The sequence below is a fragment of the Giraffa tippelskirchi genome, chromosome 8 (assembly GCF_054371585.1).
Source record: "Giraffa tippelskirchi isolate mGirTip1 chromosome 8, T2T-mGirTip1v1.2.pri, whole genome shotgun sequence".
In the NCBI taxonomy this organism is placed as follows: domain Eukaryota; kingdom Metazoa; phylum Chordata; class Mammalia; order Artiodactyla; family Giraffidae; genus Giraffa; species Giraffa tippelskirchi.
The window spans coordinates 53,809,921-53,828,852 of NC_137282.1; the positions used below are offsets into that span (position 1 = coordinate 53,809,921).

At 40.0% G+C, this 18,932-nt stretch overlaps 1 protein-coding gene across 3 annotated transcripts in view; it reads left to right on the top strand.

Annotated features, from left to right (window-relative positions):
- Positions 1 to 18,932, top strand: part of CTNND2 (catenin delta 2) — a 1,052,534-nt gene that overhangs the window by 786,147 nt on the left and 247,455 nt on the right. The gene's annotated exons all lie outside the window — the stretch shown is intronic.

An 18,932-nucleotide genomic window follows, 5' to 3' on the forward strand; every position in this document is an offset into this window, starting at 1 on the left:
TGAGTTCACACACCCATAACACACACACACACACACACACACATTTTAACACCATGTTAAAAATGGTGGCATAATCCAGTTGTGATTATGCAAACTGAGTGAAAGCCCTTGGCCAACCAACGTCCAACATGTTCAAAGCTAAAACATTATAGATTTTCCAGAGAGGTGCTGGTGGTATCTGTATTAGCAAAGGAGGTGCTAGGAACTGGTCCCTGGCTCCTAGTACCTCTTTATACAAAGGACCTACTTGACCAAAGGAGTCAGCTTTTCTTCATTAGCTTTATAGATTACGAGTGTCTAAATAGAGTGTTCTCCCTATGGCTCTGACAGTATCCAATATAGTTCAGGCTAATAAGACAATTCAATGGGCACCAGGGAATTTCAGTGCTGCCATCAATCTGTGAAATTCTTTTTTTCCCCCAATTTTGATTTCTGAGAAAAAGCCAATCTCAATTGACCTTCACCCAAGAGATCATACAGTTTACTGTCGCATTTCTCATACAAGGATATGTTAATTCCCTTACCCATGCCCCAAATTCCTGTCAGGGACTTGCATTTACTGATGATAAAAGATACTCTGATATATGACTTCAGTGATGTAATGATTATCAGGCCTATAAAAGAGCAGGCCAACAGAATTGGAACTAGGGTGACTCATGAAGCTGTCTTCTAAATTACAGAATTATGAGGAGTGACCCAATAAGGAATATTTGAAGAATCAGGAATATCTTTCAACAGATGAAAAATATTCCCCTGAGGCCACCCTGAAATGAATAAGAAACATAATATTTTGTAGAACTCCTGGGGTCCTGGGGAAAATCATATCTCATATCTGGGGATATTATCATATTCCATTAGGAAAGAGAGTTGCTTTTGAAGATCATCCCAACAACAAAATCTCCCTAATGTCTTCAGTGGATAAGAGTATTGAGTATAACCTCAGATGCCTAAAATCTAGTCTTTACACAAACAGTGATAAATACCCAATGAGACTGGAATTTATGGCAAAATCCAATCAGGGCATCAGAAGGACAGACTTAAGGTTTTGAATGCACTGGCTTCCACACTCCATCTTTAGACATTTGCTTTGTAAGAGGGTGTCAGTGACTTGCTACGGGACACTGGTAGAGTTGCGTTCATCTCTGAGGAACATTTGAGGCCTGAAATTCCTGTTAAACCTTGGAAAAGATGCTGACATAAGGGTCTCTTCCAACACTCTCTAGTGGAAGGATTTGATCAAGAACCTCTAAATTTGGTTATATCAAAGATGTCCACTCAATGGAAGAACAGAATTCCTTAGAATTGGATTCCCTGCTTGTCTCTTTTTTTTATCCTCTTCTATGGAGCAATCATTGGAGAAGGAAATGGCAACCCACTCCAGTGTTCTTGCCTGGAGAATCCCAGGGTCGGGGGAGCCTGGTGGGCTGCCGTCTATGGGGTCGCACAGAGTTGGACACAACTGAAGTGACTTAGCAGCAGCAGCAGCATAGAGCAAGCATGGGCCCAGGCTATGATTCCTTATCAGAACAAGTCCAGCAGGAACAGGACTTGAAGAGCACTAAGGCAATGGAGGAGGAACACTTTGGGAAGGCTTCCTCCTTCCAACCTAGTTTTTAAAAAACAGTGCTTACAGGACAAAAACCCAAACACCAGAGTTCATCTTCCTGGTTGACCATATTGTGTTCTTCTGAATGATCATCTGAAAAGATACTATTTTATAGTGGGTCATTCATTACTCGTATAGACAGGGTCGACCATCCAGTGTGCAACCTGCCTCATTAGGAAGACTGTTTCTGTCCTTCCTCATTGAAGTTATCTGAAGAGAGGATCACATAACACTGACTGGTGGAAAGCGGCCAGTGGGTTAGCCACTGAGTCATGAAATTGTGTAGAGAGTGAAGAAGCCCTATCCTTGGTACTTCTTTATACAGAGAGATACAAGACTGCCTTTGTCCTTCCAGACTGAATTTTGATTGAGATACACCTTAGCCAGCAGCTAAAGACCAACCCTGGTGGTTGGTCAGGAGATCATCTGTTGGTCCTCACTATACAGACAGTAACTTGGGCATTGGAAACAGACGGACAGAGCAGCTGTGTGCTGCCCACAAATGGGCTGATAGAAGCAGTGAAGCCTGAAGGGCTGCTCATGAACACGCGATAGATTGACAGTACATCAACAGTAGACTGACTGGGTCCACCTATGTATAGGGTTCCTATTGCTGCTGTAACAAATTATTAATACCACTGAGTTAGTGCTTTGTGTCAGTTGCTCATTGGAGCCTGACTCTTTGCAACCCCACGGACTGTAGCCCACCAGGCTCCTCTGTCCATGGGATTTCCCAGGCAAGAATACTGGAGTGGGTTGCCATTCCCTTCTCCAGGGGATCTTCCTGACCCAGGAATCAAACCTGGGTCTCCTGCATTACAGGCATTAAAACTTAGTGCTTTAAATACTTCTTAGTGCATTAAAACTTAGTGCTTTAATAGAACATAACTTTATTATCTAATAGCGCCAGAGTTCAGAAGGCCAAACTTGGTCTCACTGGGCTTAAATCCAGGCATGCATTTCTTTCTGGAGGCTCTAGGGAAGAACCCCTTCTTTTTACCTTTTCCAGTTTTCTAGAGGCTTCTCACATTCCTTGCTATATGGCCACTTCGATCTTCAAGGACACTGGTAGTTCTGCAAGTCTTTCTCATGCTGCCATCTTCCTGATTCTGTCTCTTTTATCTCCCTCTTCCTCTATGTAAAAGAACTTCATGAAGACACTGGGCCCACCCAGACAACCCAGTTAAATTCTTTAAGGTCAGCGGATCAGCAGCCTTAATTCCATCTGCAACTTTCATTCCCCTTTGCCCTGGAATGTACAATTTGTAGGCTTCAGGGATTAGAATGTGGACATCTTTGGGGTGGAATAGTGGCATTATTCTGCCTACATAACATATTAGAGCAAAGAAACCCTGGAAAGTCACACCTCTGACTGAAGGATGCCTAGTCACCTCCTGCTCTGTGGAGCTCTCTGCTTACAGATAAGATTCTGGATTCCCACTAACATGGCTTTTCCCTGTGACTAGGTTGGCTTTATCATGTCAATTTCATTCCGATGGCCACAAGGTCTTGAAAGCAAGTGCATTATTAATATGATGTTGTTGTTCAGTCACTGAGTCGTGTCTGACTCTTTACAACCCTGTGGACTACAGCACGCCAGATTTCCTTGTCCTTTGCTATCTCCTGGAGTTTGCTCAGATTAATGTCCCTTGAGTTGGTGATGCAATCTAACCATCTCATCCTCTGCCCCCCTCTTCTGCTTTTGCTTTCAATCTTTCCCAGCATCAGGGTCTTTTCCAGTGAGTCAACTTTTCACATCACGTGGCCAAAATGTTAGCAATTTAGCTTCAGTCTCAGTCCTTCCAGTGAATATTCAGGGTTGATTTCCTGAATTAGGGTTGACTCATTTTGATCTTGCAGTCCAAGGGACTTTTAAGAGTCATATGTTGGGCAGGTGCTAGATCTTGTTGTGAAAATTCCCTTCCAAATATTTTAACGTGAATCACAATTTTCTTAATTTTGTCATTCAAACTTGCCAGATCCCCACCCCTGTAAGTATGAATATCTATATTAACAAATATTTCACAGTTTTTCATATTATCTCTCAGAATTTCCAAAGCTAACATTTTCCCCATTTTTGCTAGTCTTCCAGATCCTGGATTTAATTTTTCTGCAATAAGTACCCTGAGAAATGAATCAATAGATGATAATTTGTTTTGCAATTTAGATTTTTCCATTTTAGTGTCTTTAGCCCTGAAAAGTGACAGCAGAATGTGAAGATTTTGAATTATGAATAATCTTCCTTATTGTTCTGACTTTTATCTGTCTCTTTACCATTTAGCCCAAGTTCATCTAATGGAAATTGGATATTCAGTCATGGGCCTGAGTGGTACACTATTTCACATGCTTTTATATATTTTTTGCATTAAATAAAACAAAAAAATCTGCATATCTATAATTAGCTAATATATTCAGCATTGGCTCCTATAAACAAGACACAGGTGTATGTAGCACAGAAGCATTTTATACATAGTGTCGGCTTTTACTTGTGGGGAAAAGTACTCTCACTCAGTGAAGTGAAAAGATAAGGTTATAAGAAAAATATTTTTTAAATGTACATAACATGTACTGGACCAATGTCATTATATTCACAGTTGGATCATATTCTAAGGTACTAAGATCTCTTCTTAGGCACTGGATGTCTTTGTTCCTAAGTAATACTAGTTTTCTTGGCACATGACATTTCTCCTGAAGGATGGACTATGAAAATTGGGCTTTATTTCAAAATTTCAAAGTTCATGGCTGAAACTGCATTCTGTCAAAATTATATGGATCACCTGTGTGCCCAGTACCTCTCTTAGCCCTGGAGATTCAGTGGTGAACAAATCAGGTGAGATCTCTGCTCTCACTGACTTATATCTTTGTGGGTGGGAGTAGGGCGGAAAATCAGCCTACAAGAATATGAAATGTACTGGGCGATGAGTGAGAGTGAAGGAGGAATCTAGAGAAGGGAAGGTAGACCAAGAGAGGAGGGATGGGGAAGGGCTGGATGTGCTGTTTTTGATGGCTTATTAGGTTGAGTGGGTTCTGACTACTGTGTGTGTAAAATTTTAAAGCAAAGCGGAATTCTCCCCTAAGTCCCTGCTTCATTATTAGTGCTCCAAATCTACCAGCCCATTAAAAACTGTGAGAGTATATAACCATCACTTTCCTTCTGGTCTGGAAAAAAAAATGTATGCAATAGCACACATAATTCACTTGAAAATTCTTAAAGAATTAAAATTGCCAACCAAGGTATTTATATATCTAACATGTTTTAAATGCATAATTAGAAATTCAATGAATAAGACATAAAAAATTTTTTTAACCTGCTATTTTATATGTTCAAGATTTTTTTAAAAGAGTATTGATAAACTATGCAATGAGCTAAAAGCTGAAAATAGAGTAAAATCAGAACACTGTATTATTTCAAATTGGTATTCTAGTCATTTCAGTTCAGTTGCTTAGTCGTGTCTGCCTCTTTGTGACCCCAGGCTTCCCTGTCCGTCACCAACTCCCAGAGCTTGCTCAACTCGTGTCTATCGAGTCGGTGATGCCATCCAACCATCACATCTTCTGTCGTCTCCTTCTCCTCCTGCCTTCAATCTTTCCTAGCATCAGAGTCTTTTCCAAGGAGTCAGTTCTCTGCATCAGGTGGCCAAAGTATTGGAGTTTCAGCTTCAGCATCAATCTTTCCAATGAATATATTCAGGACTGATTTCCTTTAGGATTGACTGGCTTGATCTCCTTGCAGTCCTAGGCACTCTCAAGAGTCTTCTCCATCATCACAGTTCAAAAGCAACATTTAATCTGGTATATTCCAGGAATGAAGATCTTTGGACTGAAATTATTAATTTAGAGAAATAATGTTCTCAATCTGTGGCTTTTATTTATTAGAAAGTAGAATGCCTATTGGGTAGGTCCTTTGAACTCACAATTGATGAGTTATAAAAACAAGGAGGACAAATGCTACAAAATTTAAATTGTAGTAAAACAATTGAAAGAACTGAATTCATCCCATGTTGGTGAGGGGAATGAAAGGAGACATATCTGAATGACTTTTGCTTGTAAGTATATACATACAGAGGTATTATGGATTTGATTCCAGACCACCACAATAAGTTGTGTATCAAAGTAAAGCAAGTCACACAAGTTTTTTTTGTTTTAAATGTAAAAATTATATTTACACTATAATTCAGTCTAGTAAATGTGAAATAGCATTCTACATAAAAAAACAACTGTAGCTTAATTAAAAAATAATTTCTTTCTAAAAAATGCTAGCCAGTGTGTAAGTCTTTAGCAAGTTATAATCTTTTTGCAGTGGATCATTGATCAGAAATCACCGTAACAGATATCATAATAATGAAAAAGCTTGAGATTTTGCAAGAATAACCAAAATGTGGCTTAGAGACATGAAGTGAGCAAATGCTGTTGGAAAAATAGTGCCAGTAGACTTGCTCAACACAGGGTTGCCACAAACTTTCAATTCACGAAAAACAGTGTCTAAGAAGCACAGTAAACTGAAGTATTGACACAGTAAAATGAGGTTTGCATGTAGGTATGTGTGTACTTATTTGTTTATACATATATATTTATTGGTACCTATATTTATTATGGGGCTTCCCTGATGGCTCAGTGGTAGAGAGCCCACCTGCCAATACAGGAGACATGAATTCAATCCCTGGGTCAGGAAGATCCCCTGGAAAAGGAAATCGCAACCCATTCCAGTATTCTTGCCTGAGAAATCCCATGGACAGAGGACCCTGGCGGGCCATGGTCCATGGGGTTGCAAAAGAGTCATAACTTAATGACTAAATGACAACAATATTTGTTATATATCATTATGTGTATGTAATATTATAACATATATGTATATAACATTATAGAGATAGGTGTGATTTCGTACTAGCACCTTACAAAAATTATTAGGACAGTTGTCATGCTGCCAGAATTTCTGAGATAGCCATTCATGTGATGTCTAGAATAAAGTCTGTTTCTTCATTAAGGATGACACACGGATTCAGGCTGCACTACGTTGCACTTGATGGGATTTCTTTGTACCTAATTTTTAAAACTTCAAAGGTCACCGAGGCTCAAGACAAGTATGTTTTCTTATCACACCAAGATCCAAGTGTCATATAAATGTTCTGCTTGGGCTGATGAACAAAATGAAGAGTGAGGAACACTGAATCCATTGAGCAGTATCATTGAATCACTCATATTTCAACATGCCACGTTGCAGACGAATTTCCCTGGTAACAGCTTTCTTTGTGTTCAAGAGAAACACGAGAGGAAATGAGCTTGACGTGTTCCGGTTTGTGGATTCTTAAAAGAGCCGGTCACAGTGGTTGAGCCTGAAGGATGGGGAGCTCTGAGTGGTGGAACGTACAGTTTTGCCTTTTACTCAGCATCCGGAAACCTGTGCCTCCACTCTGATTTTGGGCGCAGAGCTAACTGGAGAATTATAAGATGGGTTTCTCCAGTTACCTTGTTGGCTCACAGAGCACCGGGCTAGCAAAATAAGAAGGTCATAGTTAATTTAAACAAATAATGAGAGATGCGGGAAATCAAGTATGCCTGTTACACTCTATACATTGCCAGAAAAGGAGTCAGAAGATGTTTGGTAACCAGGATATACCTCTGCATAATCCATAAGGCCTTTTTGATGCTATCAAGTTAATTCTCTTGCCTCATGGCCCAAACTTCCTATGCACCCTCTGCTCAAAAAGCATGAGCGGGTCTCCAGATCGTAGCACTCAACTTTTCCTTGTTCATGTGGTTTTTCCGTGCCAGCCCCCTGCCTGGCCCTTTGTCTGAATCCCTGAACTTCCTGGGTCCCGCCTCTGGGAGGCGCTGTCTGCAGACACATGCCCTCTCTCCTTGCCTCCCATACTCCTCACCTCCCACTGCTGAGCCCTCTTCATGCCCATCATCCATCTATGGAAGCTGCAGGATTCTAGGCTATTGGCCACAGAAACTTCCTACAAGCGTGTATGTGTGTGTTAGTCACTCAGGTGTGTCTGACCCTTTGCAACCCCAGGAACTGTAGCCCACCCACCAGGCTCCTCTGTCCATGGAATTCTCCAGGCAAGATTACAAGGGTTACAGGGAATTACAGGGAATGGATTGCCATTTCCTTCTCCAGGGGATCTTCCCATTCCAAGGACTGAACTGAGGTCTCCTGCATTGCAGGTGGATTCTTCATGTCTGAGCCACCAAGAAAACCCCCTACAAGCATCCCATTCCCTTAAAGTCAGTGATTTAAAAATAAAACTCACAAGTCTTATATTCTGAATTCCTAGTGTCCAAGTCTGATTATAAAATAATAGTTATAATAACCCCCCCCAATCTTTGGGTAAATTTAAGGGCCAAGAAGATGTACCACCATCTAACACACTGATGCCTACCCTTCGCCTACAACCCTACCATAGCTTGTCACCCACATTGTAAGCATGGACTTCCCCAAGCATTTTAGAATTTAGTCATGCTCTGCACTGTGTAGTACTCTCCAGGGAGACTGGTTTCATGACCTTCCCAGTCTCCTTGGGAAGTGGAGTGGGAGGATTACTTCTGGAAGACATAACAGCTGCGTTGATTTTCAGAAATTTAAAACTGGCAAACTATACAGTGTAACAGCCTTTAAATAAGCTTGTTAGGTCAACGTCATTCCCATATTTTGCAGAGTACATCCAATACCCTAGTAACCGAAAGCCCCCAGATCCTGCCCTGGAGTGACACCACCCAGCTGTCCCCCCAGGCTCATCTCTCCTTCTCTCTACTCCAGCCACGCCGGTCTCCTTGCCCTTCCATGGGGATCCGCCATCACCCCCTCACGTTTCTGGTCTTTGCTCAGATGTTTCCTGGCCGTGGTACCCTGATCGGCCCTGTGCAATGCCTTCCTGCATGGATCTTCTTTAAGAATCAAGATTATAACTAGAAAATTGCTCAGCCCACCTTCAAGTAAAGCTGCCTCTGTGTGTCACTACTGACATGATCCCATAGCTTCTTTGCTGGTTTTTTTAATTTCTGATTCCTCCACAGATATGTGGGCTACAGTTGGGGTGTAGGGAAAGAGTAGGCATCACTGTGTTACATGGTGGTACATCTTCTTGTACCCAAAATATGGAGTACAAATTTACCCAAATATTGGGGGGATTGTTATTATTATTACTGTTATCTATGTACAGATACACCTCTGAGTCCAGCACCTGAACACACTTTGCATTCCATAGCCATTAGTCAAAGGAGGACTGTCCAATCTGTACAACAAAGGAAACTTTGGGCATAATATTTGTGGGCTTCCTATATTCACATCCTGAGATCTTTTGACAATTTTTAACTAGTTGTTGTACATCTGCTTTACACAGGTGTGTGTTTTCAACATTTATGTACATTCATCTAAGATTCTCTTTTGAGATGCTGAACAGTGTCTGAATTTAGCACTGTCACTCACAATATGTTGGATTCAGTTCAGTTTGGAACAAAACAAGGGAGACTTTTATTGGAGGCATTCTTTGTAATTGTCACTCCTTAGTGATTTTGTGATTTTGGATCCTTTATCTGCAAGGACAGCTCAGAACTTATATCAGGTAATGGAAACCCTTAGGCGTATTTGGAACAAGTTGAATGTGTCCGAATGGTGTCTTTAGAAAAGAAATGGATGGAATCACTTAAAATTCTTGCTTGTTTAATAAAAGAAAAGAGGGGGCCTTCCCTGAGTGCTCGTGCAGAATAATGTTGAAACTCGCAGCTATTCTGAGTTCCCAGGAATGTTTGTGGAGGATGTCAGCTCCCAGCCTCCAGATGGACAGCTCTGAGACCCCTTTTGACCTCCTGACCGTTCGCTGGTGGCTGCAAGGTTTTCAATAGAGAACCCCACTGCCAGCTTTTCGTCCGTTTAGACTATTTCATTCTGCTATTGGGGAACGTCTAGGAAACTTCTCTGCTCATGATTGCAGTTAACAAGAGAGGAATTGTAAGGGCCAAGGACCCTGGTATATGTAATTTATTTGCAATGATTCAGATTTTTTTTTTTTTTTCCCATCTTAAAGTGTCCCGTAACATGTATCCCTGAGTATAGTACGATTCACATTCAAACCAAAAGAAAGGGCTTTACCCTCTTGCCTTTATCTCTTTAAATGATAGGATCATGATGGTGATGAGAATGTGAAAGTTCAAACTGCTCTAAAATAGATCTTTTCAGAGATTTTGATGCAAAATAGTATTCTATAACCAGAGATATGACTTTCACTAATATGTAACTAGTACAATATCAGCTACTTGTCTTAAAATTGAGGGTAGTAGAAAAGGAAAAATCTGTTCAGGTTCTCCCCTTCCAGCTGTTCACTTTGTTATCTGCTCATGCAGTTACTCTTAGATGGTCTTTAGGTAAAGTTCAGTGGGGTAGGAGATGGACTTGGAAATATGCCCAGGGTGACAAAAAGAGTAGGAATATGGGGGCAATTTGGATTAGAAAAATAAGGGTAATTAAATAACAGTAATAATGTATTTGTAGATTTCTTTATTCATTCCATGTCAGTTTAAAAAACCAAAGAACTGTGTGCTAGACACAGAGATAAAACCAAAATGCCTACATATCCCTCATTGCGGCACATGAGTAGCATCTGGGAAAATCTACATGAAACTAGAAGCTTCTGGTTATATATTTTGACACTGGTCATATTTTTTATGTTTATTAGAGCTAATTTGTTAATAAAACCAAGACATAGTCTCTCTTTTTGCCTAATAATTCTGTTTCAGAAAAAAAAAAAAATTCTCTTTTTCCAAGAACTGGTATCACCTCAAAATTGTTTGAATGTCTTTTTTTTTCTGTTCCATTAAGTTACTATAACAAGAAAAACTATTGCATTTCTGTTCTTTTTAAAATATTGGCTAATTGATTCATTGTACTTGCCCTGGAAATATATCTAGCAAAATATCACACTTTGATATTACTTTTGATGTAACAATAATGATGCAACACACTTTGATACTACTTTTCACGTGACCAGTATAATTCACACAGTTCACTTTAGAACAAGTGAACTGTTCTAAATAATGATGCAACACACTTTGATATTGCTTTTCACATGACCAGTGTAATTCACACAGTTCACTTTAGAACAAGTATATCCCTTATAATCTTAGTAGTTGTATATCAGATTGGAATAATGACATATTTGACAATACTGTTTACACACACAATGAAATTGATGAAGTTATATCTCTGAATTGTATGCGTTTCACTGATTGTATCATATGTTGTACAAGTGTATTATTATGTCATATATTGACCAGGCAATAAGTCAATTAAGAAGATCCTTTAACAAGTTGATACAGTGGGTAGTTTCTTGGCAGATCATATTTATTGAGCTCATTGTTAAGCAATTCATATTTGAGATTTCATTTAACCCTGAAAACAACCCTATGAGACAGGTTCACATTTTGTTTATGTTTTGAAGACATTTAAGTGACTTGCCACCAGGGACACAGGTTTTATGAGAAGGAGGAATGATTTGAACCCACTTGCTCCAGCTTCAAAGCCAGCACCACCAAACACTGACATAGACCCTCTTTCTAAAACATAACTTATAAACACAATCCATCTTAGTTTACCTCTTGAATGGAGAAAGTAGATCATTTCCTACAACTGTAAAGAGAGATGTATTTTCTCTCCAAATTCTCAAAAATAGTTTCTACAATAAGACTAAGCAAGATATTGGCCTTGAAGAATTGTATTTCTGTTTTACTCAAAGGCAAGTACATGTCCATGCATCAACTCAAACTATACACAAACCCTGGTTGTTTAACTGACTGTAATATAAAGACCAGGGATGGAGCTCATTGAGGTAAAATATGTATTGATATTTTACAAACTGACAACCTTGTAATTTCTGGTGAGGTTCAGTTACATCTGGTTAAGCCTCTGGTTTCAGAGCCACAAACTTTGTATCTTCCAGTAGCTTTTTAAGCAGAGAAATTTAATTTTTCTACATTCATAAGGAGTATAAACAACTGTATCTATTAATTTTTTTTTCTAATCAACGCCATTGAAAATAATACTTAATCAGAATTTTACCAAAATCACTAATTCCATAGGACTGGTTTTTAGTCAGCTTTCTATAAATCCGTTCTCAGACATTATGGCTTGATCATAAATGTTGAGAGCCAGAGGAATTACTGTGTTGGTTGTCCTGCAGACTAGTATTTAAATTTACTTTGCATCTCAGATCCAGCTTAGTTTCTCTCAGCACTAAACCAGAAGCACGAGCGGAGTTAGTGGTAAAGAAACTGCCAGCCAATATAGGAGACATCAGAGACTTGGGTTCCATCCCTGGGTCAGGAAGATCCCCTGGAGGAGGGCATGGCAACCCACCCCACAGACAGAGGAGCCTGGCAGACTACAGTCCCTGGGGTCACAAAGAGTTGGACACAACCGAAGCGACTTAGCATGCACACAGAAGCCCAAAGATACAGGCATTTTGCTTCCAATGGACTAGATCCCAGAGAGGCAGAGAAATGTATGCCCAGGTCCTTACCTGTTTGAGGCCCTTATCTAGGTTAACAAAAGGCTACTCCAGCCTCTCTTAATTCTAGCTCCAAATTCCTCTCCCTTTTAAATGCAGAGTAGGTGAGCAATTTCTTTTGTTGTCATGAACCCTTAGAGCATGTGCTCTCAGGGTTTGGAATCCTCAAAGCAATTTTTTCTTTTTAAATTTATTTATTCTTAATTGGAGGATAATTGCTGTACCCTGTTCTGTTGGTTTCTGGCATACATCCACATGAATCAACCATAGGTGTGTCAACTAAAAAAGATGCCCATCTTGAGAATTGCGAAGTAAGTTTGATTTGGGGCAAAATGAGGACCGCAGCCCGGGAGACAGCGCTTCAGGTACCCCTGAGAGACTGCTCCAGAGAGGAAGTACGGGAAGGTCAACCTCTAAGTGACCTTAGATATTTTGGTGATTTTGGTGAAGGGGAAGTTCAGTGCAATCACAATCACTTTCCAAAGGTTTTCTGCTAGTCATGAGGAGCTGATGTCGCCATGAAGGGATTGAGATCCTGAAATCAGTTTCCGAAAATATCCAACCATCCTAAGACTTGTTCCATCAGATTCCCTGGAGCACAGAGGGCTCCCTGGAGCACAGACCACCCTGAAGTCCCTCAGGGGGTGTTGAAGGTCGGCAGCTGCAGCAGCACAGGGTTCGGTTCAATCTGCACAGAGGCAGGTGACGAGTGCCCTTGTCATTGCTGTTCAGTTGCTGGCAATGCTCTTGGCAAGTGCCCATTTGTAGCGGACAGGTATACACATGCCCTCTCCCTCTGGAACCTCCCTCCCCACCCACCCCATCCCACCCCTCTAGGCTGTCACAGAGCACCAGGCTGAGCTCCTTGCATTGTACAGCAAATTCCCATTAGCTGTCTCGTTTACACGTGGTAATGTATATATTTCAGGGCCGTGCTCTCAATTAGTCCCACCCTCTCCTTCCCCTGCTGTGTCCATAAGTCTGGCCTCTTTGTCTGTGTCTCTTTTCTTGCCCTGCAAATAGTACCATTTTTCTATAACCATATATGTGCAATATTTATATGGAACAAATATATATATATATATGAAATATATATAATATAAAACAAATATGATACTTGTTTTTTTTTTCTTTCTGGATCACATCACTCTGTATGTGATCACAGGCTCTAGGCTCATTCGGTTCTAGTGAGGTGGATTAACCTAGAGCCTCTTATACAGAGGGAAGTAATGCAGAAAGCAACTTTTAAAAGTCTTTTTCTACATGAAGACAGGTACCTCCCATGAGGAATTCTGTCCCCTGTTAACTTTCCAACCCGCTCTACATCATCATCATCATTAAAGCTTTATGAAGCCTGTCATGAATGTACAACCGCTGGTTTACTTGAACGTGTTCTAAATTATTCATTGATGATACCAGTTTAATGATAATAGCTAATTCATTTGGTAAATATAGTTTATTCTCAGTAAATGCAGATGATGTTCGAAGTACTAGATCCATTAAATGGCGAGGCCTCACTTTTCTTGCAATGAGTGATGTTGTGTTACTCGCATTTTCCTTGTATTTAATTTAATTGCCCAATCATTTGTTTTCTGAATTAAAAGAGTTGTATATATTCTGCCTTGTCATGGAAGGGCAAGGAAGAAAACCACATCCTACTCCTGGATGATGTTTAGATAATTGTAGTCCCAGAGTTTAAAGACACGTGTACCCCAGTGTTCATCACAGCACTGTTTGCAATAGCCAGGACATGGAAGCAACCTAGATGTCCATTGGCAGATGAATGGATAAGAAAGCTGTGGTGCATATACACAATGGAATATTACTCAGCTATTAAAAAGAATGCATTTGAATCAGTTCTAATGAGATGGATGAAACTGGAGCCTATTATACAGAGTGAAGTAAGTCAGAAAGAAAAACACCAATATAGTACATTAACACATATATATGGAATTTAGAAAGATGGAAATGATGACCCTGTATATGAGATAGCAAAAGAGACACAAGTGTAAAGAACAGACTTTTGGACTCTGTTGGAGAAGGCGAGGGTGGGATGATTTGAGAGAATAGCATTGAAACATGTATATTATCATATGTGAAATAGATGACCGGTCCAGGTTTGATGCATGAGACAGGGTGCTCAGGGCTGGTGCACTGGGATGACCCAGAGGGATGGGATGGGGAGGGAGGTGGGAGGGAGTTTCAGAATGGGGAATACATGTACACCCATGGCTGATTCTTGTCAATGTATGGCAAAAACCACTACAATATTGTAAAGTAATTAGCCTCCAATTAAAATAAATTAAAGAAAATGAAAAGAACAGTACCAAATTAAAAAAAAAATTAAATATAAATAAAAACTCTTTAAACAGTGGATTGTGTGGCAAAAGTGTATAAGCTCTTTTCGTTCTTCCCTGGTGCAAAGTGAGTGAACTTTTACTGATTCTTTGCACATGCATCCCAGTTTTCATCCCCAAGAGACTATCTACATTAGACTTAAGAAGGTTCTCTTTGTAAACAACCTAAAGTGACAGACAGCAAGGTATAGTTTTGCTTCGTTTGATTGGTTAATTCATTTTTATTTCCTCTGTGTATAGGGTTCATCAACTTCCATCTTCCTTACTTCTTATACACTGCTCGCTCCATCTAAATTCCTGAAGTCACAGCTAAGCAGAAAAATAAATGTGAGCGATTGACATAGAAACTAAAGTGGACAGTGTATCAAAGAATTGTTTAATAAAACAAATTTCAGATTGTCTAATTAGGTTGTATTTGAAAAGCACTTCCCAGTCATTCCCTGTCAAGTTCAGGAAAAGTGGGAGATGTGAGATTTGTTCAGTCCAGGTCCAATTCAAGCTATTGTTGCCCTATATGTATTTCATTATTGATAGTTTTTTGTTTCAATGATTTGTATTAATGTAAATAGATTGGAATCACACAGTCAGAATGAAAAGAGAAAGAAACACAACATTAAGATACAATTGCTGTCTCGTAGGGGCTTCCCCAGTGGCTCACCAGTAAAAAGCCTGCTTGCCCAATGCAGGAGAAGCCCATGGGATGTGGATTGGATACCTGGGTCAGGAATATCCCCCGGAGGAGGGCATGGAAACTCACTCTAGTATTCTTGCCTGGAGAATCCCTTGGAGAGAGGAGCCTGGCGGGCGACAGTCCGCGGGTCACAAAGAATCAGGATACAACTGACCAACTGAACAGGCAGGCGCAGCCTAGCATTAACAGGACGGCAAAAATGCAGAACACTGACAGCTCCGAGTGGGGTTGAGTGTGGAGCGACAGAAACTCTCATTCAAATGCAGAGTGATGCAGACACTTTGGAAGACAATTTGGTGGTTTCTTACAAAACTAAACATCTTCTCACTGTACAACCCAGCAATAGCTCTCCTTGGTATTTACCCAAAGAAGTTGAAAATTTATGTCCACACAGAAATTCACACACAGATAGCAGCTTTTACAGCAACTCTCTTCCTAATTGCCAAAACTCAGAAGCAACCAACGTGTCTTTTAGTAGGTGAATGGATCAATACGCTACATCTAGATGGTGAAATACTATTCATTACTAAAAAGAAATGAGCTGTCAAGCTATGAAAAGACATGGAGAATCTTAAATATGTGGACTGGGTGAAAGAAGACAGTCTGAAAAAAGGCTACTTACTGGATGATCCCAACTCTATGACATTCTGGAAAAGGCAAAACCATGAACACCATAAACAGATCAGCGATTTCTCCAGGGGTTAGGGAGGAGGGGTGATGGGAAGAGGGATAAGCAGGCAGAGCAAAGAGGACTTTTAGGGCAGTGAAATTATTCTATGTGATAGTGTAATGATAGACACGTGTTGTTATACATTTGTCAAGACCTATACAACACTCAAGAGTGAACCCTAATGTAAACTGTGTCCTTAGGGTGATAATGGTGTGTCAGTGTAGGTTCACAGGTTGTAACAGATGTATGGCTCTTGGAGGGATGGTGATAATGGAGGAGGCTGTGCCCGTATAAGGACAGTGGTATATGGAAAACCTCTGTTCTTTCTGCTGGATTTTGTTGTGAACATAAAACTGCTCTAAAAATACACCATCTTTCTAAAAATATTTTTTAAAAAAAGAGAGAAGGAAACCGATATATGATAAGCACTGTAGCATTCTTTCATTCATCTGAAAAATATTTGTTGGCTCACTATCATATGACTGGCATCCTTCTAGTGGATTTGATATTCTTATATCTTATGCATATTGGATATAATATCATGTAGTATTTTGTTGACTTTGTTTCAATAATATTAAACCTGGATTCCCTTTAAGATTTGACTTGTGAAGAATTCTGTGTGATGATGAAGGGAGGAAGAATAAAGGGTACTTGGTCTCAAATGATACTGTGTGGACCCAAACCAGAGCCTCACCTATTGGATGTGAAGGGACTGATGGGGAGAATTAAAGAAAAATAGATCTCTGGCCATTTAGTGAGAAAGGAGGTAAAGGTGTCTTTTCAAAGAAGAGACTTTCCTCTGATCATCTTTTGAAGAGAGTTGTACTATCTTAATGTTTGCAGTGGGTTTATTTGGAGTCTTATGAGAGTTTAAGGTTGGAAACAAGAAGAAACTAGAAGAACTGGATGCCAGGACAAGTGGAAGGGAGGGAGGACCCAGGAGAAAAGCAGAAGGGAAGTGAAGAAGGCAGCATGCAGACCCATCCACCCCACCCAGAGGTCCTGCAGGGAATGAAGACCCTGCAAGAAAATTGAAAGTCTGCCCCATGGCTCGTTTTCTGGTCCTGCTGGGAGCAGAGTGGATCTGGGAGGAAGCAGAGCCAAGTACCATCACATTTCACATGTGTGAACGTCAAGTCTGACTGATGTTTGGCTTCAGAAAACTGAAGTAGGGTTCTCTCTTATTAGATAATATTCAACCCTGAGAAAAGTTGGGGGGTTTTTTTGTTTGTTGTTTTAATGTTGATGATCCAGTGACCCTCAAAATAAGAGTAAATGAAAAAGTTTATCATCTTACTTGTGTTGCTCTGAATAGATTAAGTTAGAATTGAAGATTTCATTATACATTTGGATATATGGCATTAATTAGGGTCACACTGAAAACATCATTGTCTCATGATACCACTAAAAGTTGATATTGCCTTCACTTTGAATTCATTTTCCCTTTTAAATCTTTATAATAATATTTTAGTAGCTTAATTCATGAAGTTATATGAATGGGAAATAAGGAATCTTAACTATGATATACAGACTAGCTAAGGTAGAGAGAGAGATAGGTTTACTATACTGTTTACTTTACACATAAACAGTCAATGAACTGTATGAATGGCTCTATTACCTCTTTTACAATAGCTTCATCATTATTAAAATAGTTAAACCTAGATAATTTGTAAAGTAAAGGACACACATTCAAAGACACACATATCAATAAAATGACATTCATAGTTTAACCTTTTCATACAAATGGGAATAAATGGGTGTTTTAAAGCTCAGATGTATGTATGGGACATATGTATATAGTGATAGATTTCATCTCTCTTGAAATCTATAAATATTTATCAGATGAATGGAAAGCCAAGCAGGACCAGGGTAAAACTGTAAGTTGGGAAAAGTTGTTTTTTGAAACTTTCTTAGTTTTTTCTGACTGACCCAGTGATCCTTTTAGCCACTTCTCCCCATGCTGGCACCGCCACTGACTGTAGGGCACTTTAGGGAGATAAGTACCAGTCTCTACGACTCTGGCCCCTCTGGGGCAGAGGCGGGGGGCGGGGGAGGGTGGCGAGTGTGTGGTCGTCTCCTCTGTCCTTGGTCGTGATCTCATGGCAGTGTAATCCCGCACTCGTGTTTTCTAAATTAGGAACTTCGAGTCCATGGATTCTGGGAGGATTTCAGCTTTCTCTGTTTTCATTTGGTTTATGGATAAAAATAACTCCTCCAGGCATATTCTGAATCGTGGGATGGTCCACCTTGTGTGTGAAATGCATGCCTTCATTTTTTGTAAACTGGTTTCAAAAGAGATGCATTGGCCCCTTGGAGACCTTCTGAGATGTTCACAAGTTTTTTTTTTTTCCCCTTCAAAGAAGAATATTATTCCCTCTTTAAAAGCTTATATCAGCTAACCTGACAAAGAAATGCTGCTGTAACAAGTAATACATGTGCCCCCTGCCATTTATTCAGATACTTACCAAGCTTCTGTTATGTACCTGGCATTGCACTTGGCCTAGGGATGGGGATCTATCAATGAACAAAGCAAAGAGACTTGCCTTCCAAGAATGTACATTCTAGCAGAAGACAGACAATCACAAGAAACATAATAAAGAAGTTAGGGCCCAGCAGGACTATGAAAGATTCTGTAATAGATTACGGTGAGAAAAGCCTGCTAGGTTAGGGAGGTGGTGTGGTTCAGATGGCAATTTTAACTAGTGTGGTTGGAGTAGCCGTGTAGACAACATGGCATTTGAGAAGCTTTGAACGAGTCCAGGGATCTAGCCCTGTGTCCCTGCTCATCTGTGGGGTGAATGAGTGTTTTATAATCAGAAAACTAAGTAGGAGGACTTCCCTGGTGGTCCAGCGGCTAAGACTCCTTGCTTCCACTGCAGGGGGCATGAGCTTGCCTGCTGGTCAGGAAACTAAGGCCCCTACATGCTGCTTGGTGCAGCCAAATATTAAAAAAAGAAAGAAAGCCAAATAGGAAAGGTGCCAGATTATATTCATTCATGCCAAATTAGAACTCTTCAATCCTTGAGAGATATTGAAGTTAAAAAAGAAGAGAATTTAAGTGAGTTGTATGTATTCTTTTTCCAAATGCAGAAATAGTCAAATA